We start from the raw sequence: 11,921 nt of genomic DNA, 5'->3' as shown, positions 1-11,921 counted from the left end.
GTTCCTTTTGTTTAAAGGTCTTCCTTCCGGTACCGAATCTCAAGTCTATGTGTCTGATGCACAGTGAAGCCCATCAAAACTAAAACATTATAGCGTCTGGAATAGAGAAAGGTTTATTACAGATTTATACAAGGAGATGGGAGAAGGCAGTGGCACCCCACTCCAGTACTCTTGCCTGGAAAATCCCATGGATGGAGGAGCCTGGTAGGTTGCAGTCCATGGGGTTGCTAAGAGTTGGACACGACTGAGCGATTTCACTTTCACTTTTCACTTTCATGCATTGGAGAAAGAAATGGCAACCCACTCCAGTGTTCTTGCCTGGAGAATCCCAGGGACGGGGGAGCCTGGCAGGCTGCAGTCCATGGGGTCGCACAGAGTCGGACACGACTGAAGCGACTTAGCAGCAGCAGCAGCATACAAGGAGATGGGTGGCTCATGGCCTAAGAAACCCAAAGTTACTGGAACCTTTCAGCAAGCACCTTTTTAAAAGCAAAAGGTGAGGGGGTACAACTACTGGCAACTGTCAATGAGGAACCACTGGAGAAGTGATTCAGTCAAGGGTCAGTGTGTGGTGGTCATCAGGTGGATAGTGATGTTAGTGGCAGATTCAGGCCTTCTCCCAGAGGCTCTCCAGTTCACACAGCCCTGGGCCAGTGGGTGAGCTGGAACAGACTGGGGACTACATCCTACAGGGCTCCAGAACCCTCACTAAGCCCCCACTAGCCTTGGCCCAGGCCTTGAGGCAGCAGTGAACCTCTCCCTCCCTCCTGTCTCACTCCTGTTAGTTGTTGCTAACTTCTTTGGTGTCAGAACCTTTGTTCTTGAGGTCAGGTCATGGTCAGGTAATGATTTTCCTGTAAATCTCTACAAAACAAGTGTTATTCTCTGTTCTGACCAAGAAAGGACAAAGTCCCAAGGCACAGCTTTCACCCTCCAAGGTCCCAATCCTGGTTAAGTGCAGGCAGATCTCAACTGGCAGCTCCTTCAGGGCCAGGTTCCCACCTCCTGCCCAGCTGTCATCCCCGAGGGAGCCAGGCGCCCAATCCTACTGGCCCTCAGTCTCCCCAGGCCACCTAAATGGAGAGACCAGTTTCGCAGACTGTGACCCAGGCAGATGGCCTCTGCTATTAGGTCACAGAGACAGGAGTGAGGGAGAGGTTCACCACCGCCTCAAGGCCTGGGCCAAGGCTAGTGGCGGGCCTTAGTGAGGGCGCTGGATCCCTGCAGGACGTATTTCCCCAGTCTGTTCCTGGGCCCTCCAGCTCACCCACTGGCCCAAGGCTGGGTGAGCTGTAGGGCCTCTTGGGAGCAGGCCTGAATATGCCTCTAACCTCACTCTCCACCTGATGACCACCACACCACTGACCCTTGACTGAATCATTTCCCCCAGTGGTCCCTCACTGACAGTTGCCGATAGGCAAGGCCCACTGCAGCGCTGACCAATAGCTGAGCAGGACAACTAAGGGTCGCTGATTGACAGGTGGCTGCTTTTGGGCGGGGCCCACTGCAGCACTGACCAATAGCTGAGCATGACAAGTAATGGTCGCTCATTGACAGGTGGTTGCTTGTGGGCGGGGCCCACTGAGAGACCAAGCAATGGCTGAGCAAGACCTGTTGCCAAGTAATGCAGTGTGGAGTAATGAGGCACAGAAATAGCTGTGTGCTAAGGGCTGTGCTCATCCTGCTCTGCTACACTTCTGCCTGGAATGCTCTTGCCCTCTCCCTCCTGGAAACCCCCTGCATGTCTTCAAGATGCTCAGTCTCACCTCTCTGCGATGCTGTTCCCAAATAAGGCAAGGCTGATGCTCTTCTTTTGGGTTCCCACAGCACCAAGGTCTCACCTTCCCAGAGGCACCATTAACCTCCTCACAGCCCCAGGGAGCCAAGGAAGCCAGATCCTCTTCCTCCCACCCAGAGATTTAAAACTAATGAGAATTTGAGGTCAAGGCAATGCTGTGATAGCAGCCAGTATGGATTTACTTAGTGCTTACTTTGTGTCAGTTTCTGGTCTAAGGCCTTCTGCACATTTCACCTTATTTCAAACTCACAACAGTCCTACACAGTGGGTACCCCTGTCTCCCTATTTTACAGACAAGGAAGCTGATGCACAGAGAATATGACAACATCCCTACCATTGTATTAACAGCAACAGTGACAGTACCACTCTGTGAATCTGAGCCCATGCCCTGAGTCATGGTGCCTCTTTTACTCCAGGAGACCCGGGGCTGGGGCTGGCATCGTGGTGAAAATTTGGACAAGGTGAAAATAGAGAAGGATTAGGAACCAGTGGGGAAAAGGAGAAGTTGGTTCATAGTGAGTAGACAGAGGCACAAATGGGACAAAAGCCAACGTCAGGGAGACAGGCAGAGAGTCCCCTGGCCTCAAACTGCCAATGCCCCAGCTGCTGCTCATGCTGACCTGCTGGACATCTCATCTTGCAGTCCAGGAGATTCCCAAGTACATTTTCCACTGATGTTTTAAAAATCTGACTTAGAGTGGGTGCTTTTTTTTCTTTGCTATCAATACAAAAATAAAAAATAAAAACACTAGAAATCCACCCACCTTGTGAAGTCTCAGTTCCTTAGAGCTGATATGCATTTTTTGCTGTACCTAAAAGGATGTTCCCCTGTTAACTCACTGTGTGGTATTTGGGTCATACTTATACAATTTTTTCTGAGCATAGGTATATCTCATGCATCTATATTTAGAACATATTTATACTAAAAACTTACCTGTTTATATGAAATTTATATGTAATGGGGTGCTCTGTGTTTTAAGGGCTTCCCTAATAGCTCAGCTGGTAAAGAATCCACCTGCAATGCAGAAGACCCTGGTTCAATTTCTGGGTCGGGAAGATCCCCTGGAGAAGGGAACAGCTACTCACTCCAGTATTCTTGGGCTTCTCTGGTGGCTCAGCTGGTAAAGAATCTGCCTGCAGTGTGGCAGACCTGGGTTCAATCCCTGGGTTGGGAAGATTCCCTGGAGAAGGGAACAGCTACCCACTCCAGTATTCTGGCCTGGAGAATTCCAAGGGCTGTATAGTCCATGGAGTCTCAAAGAGTCAGACACAACTGAATGATTTTTACTTTCACTTTTCTGTGTTTTATCTGGGAACCCTAACCTAGAATCATGTCAGAATTGCAGAATCTCATGCCTCCCTGGATCTCCCAAATCAGAGTCTGCATTTTAGCATATGACTAGTATGTACATTAAAGTTTGAGAAGTCCAGCTAAAAGATGAATTAAAGGCAGTCTGAGGTCTTCCAGAAGTTCCTGGTCATCAGGGACCCAAAGTCTTCCTATTTTTTCACTCTAACATCCTTATCTAATTAATGGTTTCTATCCTCAAGGTCACTTCATAATCCAAGAGAACTTTGGTGGGGTATGGGGTTCACCTCACAAGTTTGGCCTCCAGATGGAAGCAAGGAGAAAAGATCAAGAGTCTTCCTCTAAATCTCACCCAATGGCCTCTACTCCCTCCTCATTGGCTGCTCCTTCCTGCAAGGGAAGCTGGGAAATGTAGTTTTTCACCTGGATCGAGGGTCCTCCTGCAAATTAGAGGTGTGTGTGTGTGTGTGTGTGTTGTTGAAGGGTGTTATTCAGCAGGTAGCTCATCTCTGCTATTCCACTCTCAGTTAAGCAGATCTGACCAGGTTGACAGGAGGCTCTGACCAAGTCAAATGGGCAGGTGAGAACAAGACTGCTGAAATTAGATTACTTTAAAGAAAGGGGAAGTCCTAACTGCATTACAGCCCTGAAATCATTATAGTGCTCAGCTCAAAAATAGAGCCTGTGGTTTTATAAAGAAGAGATACTTTGGGTATAGCCTTGGTGGGTGCAGTAAGCTCCCACCAACTGAGACACCCTAATATCATGCTCTGTTCCTGAGGCCAGTGGCTGATTTCTGGAGTGTTAAAGAGATGCAGTTTGGGTGGATTCATGTTGATGTATGGCAAAACCAAAACAATATTGTAAAGTAATTAGCCTCCAATTAAAATAAATAAATTTATATTAAAAAAACAACTGAGCATAAAACACCATTGGTTATGCTGAAACTTACAGAAGTGGGATTTTTTTTCCTCAAAGAACCACTGAAGCTTCTGTTGGGGTTTACATTCCAACGTGGAGCATCTCGGAGCTGTGCAGAACTGATCTCCAACAGTGATATCTTGTAGCTGCAACAACAACAGCGATGGCCTAATGAGGTTCCAATACTCTGCTCCTTGTCAAAGATGCTTGACTCCATTTGGATTGGGTAAGCTACCTAAGTTTTAGGACCACTGAGGTTGGTCCTAAGTGGAGCAAAGATGTGCAAGTGTTTAACTGCAAACAAAAATGAGATATGGACTTATTGGCCCTCTGAGGAACAGAGAGAATCAGTGTGTTATTGTGATGAGAAAGGAGATATTTTAGTGAGGATAACTTTACATGCTCATAAAGTCTCACCAAGCCCAAGGATTCTTAAGGTGGACAAGGCCAAACTCATAGCTACTCTCAAATCTTTTCAAGCCAGATTGCTCTCAAGTAATGCCAAACTGGATTGAATCAGGCTTTTCGAATGTCTAGTATACTATACACCCTGCCAAAATACACTTTCCAAGCAAGAAGCATTACTCTTCAAGCAGCAGTTGAGCACACAGGCAAGTGGTGACTTGTTCCACACTGTGCAGCCTTATTAATGCACCGCTTCTCTTTAAGGGACATCCCCTTTGAGCTAATTTACAGAATAAAGATAAAAATCCCCAAATTACAAAATCTGCCGAATTATAGCTTCTCCCATAAGAACCACAAAGACCCTCACCTACTGTTTGTTGTGGGTCTGGCAGACGTGGGACTGGAAGGGTGAAAGATGGAGTGAGATGTCTTCCTCTTGGTGAGGAAGGGGACTGATTGGACAAGAAGCCAGTTTGGAGGTTGTGCCAAGTGGCATCAGAAGGAAGAGGAAAGTAGGGTCCTATCTGTGTATGTTAGTCGCTCAGTTGTGTCTGACTCTTTGTGACCTCATGGACTGTAGCCCGCCAGGCTCCTCTGTCCATGGAATTCACCAGGCAAAATACTGGACTGGGTAGCCTTTCCCTTCTCCAGGGGATCTTCTCAATCCAGAGATGGAACCCAGTTCTCCTACATTGTAAGCAAATTCTTTACCAGGTGAGCCACCAGGGAAGCCTAGGTAGGGCTCTGGTTGGCCAAAAAGTAAAACAACCAAAACACTTTCTATCTATGCATGTAAGAAGAATATTTATAAGAAGGAGGAGGAAAAAGGAAGAAAAGGAAGGAGATATTAGGATAAAAAAAAAAAAACTGAAGTAGCAAATGGATTGTGTAAAATCTATCTGATGGGTTCAACATCTGTGACTTACCGGTGCCACGTGGCTTCAATTTCCTTTGAAATCCAGATGTGTTTGAAAAGAAGGCAGAACCAGGGCAGAATGAAGGGGAGCCTGAGCCTCACAGCCTCACAGTTTCCCTCAAAATCAGGTTTTTGGTGTTTTGGGTTGCCCCCACCCCGGGTCCTCAGTGCCTAGTGGATCAATCCAACTGGATGACGAGTCCATCATCTGGAGAGAGAGTTGGCAGATATTGGACCACAGACCTCAGGTCCTTTAAGGTGAGCAGAGATTACAACCAACTGGATTCTGCTTTTTCAGGGGTCTAAATTCAGATTATCTGGAAACTACACAAGGAACCCTGCTCACCGTACAACTTGTCAATGTTGTTACCAACCGTGTAGGGCTCCAAGCAAACATGCCAGCAACTGCAATTTCCTTTAGTCCTGTTGGTCCTAATGCTGGTTTGAAGAATGCGAGCTTTGTTCCCAACCTCCCGTAGCTAACTTTTTCTAGAAGTCAGATAGAATCAATGCCTTTACAGTGAGCTCCTTCATCTCCCTGACCTCACCTCCCCCACGTTCACTCCAGACACGCTGATCTCTTCATAATCTCTTGAGCGTGGCAGACAAGCTCCCAGTTCAGGGCCTCTGAACTTGCTGTTTCCTCTGCTGAAAGTTCTCTTTCTTCAGACACATGCTTGCTTCTTACATCCTCGCATTTCCCTGGAACATCACGATCTTCCCTGATCTAAACTTCTCAACTGCCCATCTCTTCCCAACTCCGTTGTCTATGTTATCAGATTTCTCCCAAGCACTTACTTTTGCCTCATATAGTATATAACTTATTAGTTTAATGTATGTCTTGTCTCTATCTCCTCCCAGTAGGAATGAACACCCCACAAGGACAAGTATTTGGTTTGCTTCCATTTACTGCTTCCATCAACCCCAGTGCTGATGAGAGAGCTTGAAACATGGTAGACCCATAATGAACAGGGGTTAAATGAACTAATGGAAGAATAAATGGGGATGAGCATTTAGACAATTCCAGAAGCTGAGAGCCCCGCAGAGTCTGGAGCTGGGCAGTCAGTGGGGGACTGGGACTCATGTTGACTCAGTTCCATTTCCATGAAGACCCACCCAGTGTACCTGTTATAATGCACCCACACTGGTCCATGGGCAATGCCAGAACCTCCCTGGTTATGGCACATCTGCCCCCCATTGTGCCATGCCTTGCTTGGCCAGAGTCACTGACAGGTTCTCCAAGGCCATTTGCTTCAACCTGGTATTCAGGGCCCTCCCCAGCCTGGTACCAATCAGCTTTTACATCCGTGTCTCCTATACTTTTCTATTTAATGTTCATTCACTAGACAAAATGTCTCAAGGTTTATCTAAAAAAAAAAAAAATCCATCCTAAGGTTGCTTTCAACTCCATTGTAAAGAGTTGCCAGCAGAATATTAAAATGATATTTTTGCTGCCAAAACTCCTACTTGTAACTCAACTTCTCCACCTTTGCTCATCTAAATGCAGTGTCACAGTATCTCATTGATTCAGGGATTCAGATTCTCAACATCTAGGGCTCTTGACTATACTAAGCATGGCTGAGTTCTCTTTGCTGGCATTTGTAAGCAACCCACAAAACATAATCTTGGAGACCAGGCAAAGGCAACATCTGCTGGTCATTTAACCCATAATGCACATCAGCACTGACATACACATAGACATGAGGATCAGACACATACAGGCACGATCATTGTAAATACATGCATAGTATAGACATATACGAGGCAAACATCCATAAACACATTGAATTTCTTGGTCTTAAGTTCAAGTGGGCTTTCAATTCCCTCTTTAGACTGTCCTGGAAGATAAAATTGAATGATTTCAATAGCTTGATGCTTAATAAGAAGAGGTAAGAATCTTCACCCTCATAGGTAGTTCTATTCCTTTTTGTCTTCCTAGAATTGACCAAATGGAACTTTTGACTTGGTTTTGTGTTGAAATAACCACAGCCCAACCTATACCAGGGGGCTTTCTCAGGTGATGCATATAGTAAAGAACCCACCTGCCAATGCAGGAGATGTAAGAGATGTGGGTTCAACCCTTGGGGTGGGAAGATCCCCTGGAGCAGGGCACTGCCATGTATACACACTCTAGTATTCTTGTCTGGAGAATCCCATGGACAAAGAGGAGCCTGGTGGGCCACACAGTCCATAGGGTTGAAAAGAGTTGGACATGACTGAAGTGACTTAGCACACATGCACACAACCTATACCAGGCTATTCTGATATGCCCTTACTTAGCTAAATTGTTAAATAGCATATATGAAGGAAAAGTGTTTGCACTGGGTATGCGCTGCAGATACAGTAGGAAAAGACTATATTCAGGATTCTGCTTTGAAAAGCAATTGATAATCATAGGCAGGGAAAAATCAAAAGAGGGACATTCTGTAAACCTTTTTGTTTTTTTGATCCTTGAAACTGGGGTAAATGTTCTAAGGATGGTTTCCCTGACAGCAAAGTCACCATAACTGATCTGATAATGGAAGATAAAAAAGGAAATATGTCTGTTTCAGGGGAATCAAGAATCGCTTTGCCCTCTCACTCTCTCTAGTCTCTTATGTCCTTCACCTCTTCTAGCTGTTTCTTGCTGGAAACAATCTCAAAAGGCTTTCTCTGTTAGGTACAGAATTATTTATCATAGTTTCATAACTCTGGGATAAAATGTACTCGTATCCATGTGCACATACGTGTGTGCATATAAAATCTGTGGTGCTGAAAAGGTTCAGAAAAGGTTGTGTGTTTTGTTTTTTTGTAATGAAAAGCAATGCAGCATCACTTCCAAACTTGTTGATAAGAGGAAAATCCATCTAGTTGTGAGAACTTTGTAAGGAAAGAAGGAATTATTCTCATTAAGCCCTAAAAGAGTATTCTTTTCCATTGATCAGCCAAACCAATTTACTCTATGTAGAATCACTGTGTTAAAAAAAAAAAAATTAGCTGTTGATACCATTCAATTCCAATTAGATGGATTTTTCCCTCAACATAAGGTGCACTTGCAGTTTTTCTCAATCTCATAATTAAAAGAAGGTGATAAGCTATGTGTTCTGAATCAATTCACTTAGATTTCAAGGAGCATAATGGAACGTCTGCTGTTCCTGAAATAAACTACAAAATCTTAACGACTCAGTCAGCCTACCTGAATGTTAGTCTCTCAGTCATGAATTCTTTACAACTCCACAGACTGTAGCCCCCCAGGCTCCTCTGTCCATGGGATTTCCCAGGCAAGAATACTGGAGTGGGTTGTCATTTCCTTCTCCATGGGATCTTCCTGACCCAGGGATTGAACCTGGATCTCCTGCATTGCAGGCAGATTCTTTACTGTCTGAGACACCAGGGAAGCCTAAGAGGGTAGGCCTAGTGGATATTTGTCCCAGCAAGGGTTCTCACCTCTGGCCCACTGACCCACGATATCTGTGAATGAAATTCAGGAATCTGTGCATTGAAAGAGGAAATTTTACATTTCAGTTTTAACTAACTTCCACTAAAAATTAGCATTTCAATCAGTTATGAATACGAACAAAAATGATAATGGTATTAGTAGTATCTGTGACTTTCACTTATAAAAATCATGAAGCAAGTGAAAGTTGCTCAGTCATGTCCGACTCTTTGTGACCTGTACAGTCCATGGAATTCTCTAGGCCAGAATACCGGAGTGGGTAGCCTTTCCCTTATCCAGGGGATCTTCCCAAACCACGGATCGAACCCAGGTCTCCTGCACTGCAGGCAGATTCTTTACCAACTGAGCTATCAGACAAGCCCTATAAAAATCATAGCTTATGTCAAGTTATAGGCTTCTTTTGTAATCCCATGTAGTCTGTCTTATGCATTTAAACACATCATTGTAAGAAGGAGTCATGGGCTTTCTGACTGCAAAGGGGTCCATGACTTGCAGGATGAAGACCCCTGTTCCAGGAGACCTGGGTCTTAAATGAGGGTCAGAATCTGGCACAGCTGGTGGAGGTGCCCAAGATCCCATTAGGAAACTCTTGCCTTTGGGTATTGAAAGCTTCTCAACCACCTGCAACATGCTCTTCCTAACACTCCAGGGTAGAATGTGTTGTTAGCTCTGTGAGGTCTTCTGGAACAGCACCCAGTGGTTCAGGGGAAGGAGAAGAAGGAGCTTTGGACCTGTTCCCCTTCCTCTGCATATTTGAAAAATGAGATCATGCTGTATATCAGTATTTTGTAAACTTCTTCCCCTTAATATACTGATAGTAAACCTTGATTTGAGTGCTGACTCTGTTCCAAGCACTTGAGCTGTGTAATCTCATTTGTTTCTCACAACCACACTTTGGGGAGTTACTGTCATGAACTCTTATAAATGTTAGCTAAATGAATCATCACTCTTATGTATTGAATACTTATGGCATGCTGGGCACTGCTCTCAGAGCTGAACACATAGTCTCATCTACTCCTCCCCCAAGAGCTTTTATTATTATACCATTTTACAGAGGATAGAACTAAGGTGCAGAGAGAGGAAGTGCCCTGTCCAAGATCATACAGCTAACAGGCCACTGGTGGAACATTCTGGACCTCAGGGGAGGCACTCCATTGGCTGAGACCTTGCTCTTAGCCAGCATACAATCACCCCAATGCTGAACTTTTGTCATAGTGATTCTTTGCACGTACTTCAGCTTTTACAGTTACTGCATCATTTCTGGAATTGGATGCAATTTTTTCTTTCATACGGGGTGTTGCAGAAAGGTGAGTCTACCCTAAACAGAGTACCATTCTTGAGAAAAAGCCGAGAAACAAGGCAGTGATATTAGTTTCTCTTCTATTAGTCTGCAATCAAGGCCATGACTTTAGACTGCAGCTCAAATACCTGATTTTTTTTTTTTTTTTTTAAATTCCAACAGCTTCTAGTCTAGGATACCCACTCAGCCATGCTTCCTTCCTGGGAAGTCACCCACCACCTTAGTGATGGAATGCACCTCCCCTTGGCCCAGAATGGAGATCAGAGGGGAAATAACAGGCTAGATGAGGCTGAGCACTGCCCCCTTTCCCATGCTGATAAAGCAGAATCACTGCACTCAGCATGTGAGTAAGATGTCCATACTTCCAGTCAGTCTTCTCTGTGAACATATCTGGATGCCCGATGGAATTATTTCATTGGCACATCTCGCTGAGTAGGTGTAACCACAGCCGCCACTTCAAGTTCGTGTTAACTGAGCAGCTTTTCCCAACAAAACTAACCTCCCAGGGAGAAAAAAAATGCATAAACATAACACACTTGTAATTTGTTAAATCTAAATTATTCTGATAAGCATATTGCTCTTTTTATTGAGACTTTCTGTCTTATGCTAGGCACTGTGCTAAGTATTTTGCATACAGACTCTCATTTGTTCTTTTTTTTTTCCCAACAGCTCTGAGAGCTAGAGATGAAACTATTCCTGTGATGAAACTGAAGCTCAGGGAAGCTAAGACATTGATAAGGCTCTCACAAATGGTGTGTGACAGAACTGGGAGCTGAGTGCAGATCTTTCTGACTTTGGGAGATTTTTACTCCCAAAACCTGGAGTAGACTATTGTGCTGTACTGCCTCAAACACACACACACACACACACACACACGCGCGCGCGCACGCACATGGGCACAGGCACATGCAAGAACATATATATGTTTAAGAATATAAAAGATCAGTTATTTAAGCTATCATGTATACTGCAAAGTAAAAATCGAGTGCAATTGCTAGGAGGATAAGTTAGTTATATGTAGGCAGGAGACAGAGAGCTCCTGTTCATTACAATATGGCTACAGTGGATTTTTGAGGATTTGACTTTTATTAAAAATGTTATTTTAAATCAACAAACACTACCAAATAGAATCTAACAGCATATTAAAAAGGTTATATATCATGGCCAAGTGGTCCAGGAATGCAAGGGTGGCTCAACGCAAGAAAGTCAATCAATATAACACAAAACTGATAGAATGAAGAAAAACATGAGATCATCTCAGATGATAAAGAGAAGGCATTTGATAAAATCCAACACCCTTTAATGGTTAAAAAAAATCTCAAAAAACATAGAATAAAGGAAATGTCCTCAACATAATAGAGGGCATTCCTGAAAAACTTACAGTTAACACATTCAATGATGAAAGACTGAAAACTTTTTCTCTAAGACGAGGAATGAGATGAGGATGCCTGTTTTTACCACTGATAATCAACATTGTACTGGAAATTCTCATCAGAGCAATTCGATAAGAAAAAGAAATGAAAAGCATTCAAATTGGAAAAGAAGATGGAAAATTATCTCTGTTCACAGACAACATGACCTCATACACAGAAAATTCCCAGAGTCTACAAAGAAGCTACTGATGAGCTAACATAAAATTTATCAAAGTTGCAGGGAACAAAATTAACACAAATTGAATATATACACCTGCAATGAACAATCCAAAAAGAAAATTAAGAAAGCATGCATGCCTGCTAAATTGCTTCAGTTGTGTCTGACTCTTTGCAACACTATGGACTATAGCCCTGTCCATGGGATTCTCTAGGAAAGAATATTGGAGTGGGTTGCCATGCCCCA

At 44.0% G+C, this 11,921-nt stretch overlaps 1 long non-coding RNA gene across 1 annotated transcript; it reads left to right on the top strand.

Moving 5' to 3' along the window:
* Window positions 1-1,244: 1,244 nt before the first annotated feature.
* LOC139179708 (uncharacterized) lies at window positions 1,245-11,251 on the top strand. The gene is made up of 3 exons (XR_011564041.1): window positions 1,245-3,560; window positions 4,086-4,254; window positions 10,755-11,251. It is a non-coding gene; the product is annotated as an uncharacterized lncRNA (long non-coding RNA).
* The last annotated feature ends 670 nt before the right edge of the window (window positions 11,252-11,921 follow it).

Source organism: Bos indicus, chromosome 25 (genome assembly GCF_029378745.1).
Source record: "Bos indicus isolate NIAB-ARS_2022 breed Sahiwal x Tharparkar chromosome 25, NIAB-ARS_B.indTharparkar_mat_pri_1.0, whole genome shotgun sequence".
Classification (NCBI taxonomy): Eukaryota; Metazoa; Chordata; class Mammalia; order Artiodactyla; family Bovidae; genus Bos; species Bos indicus.
The sequence above is the reverse complement of the archived record's forward strand: the minus strand, read 5'-3'. Positions and strand labels throughout refer to the sequence as shown.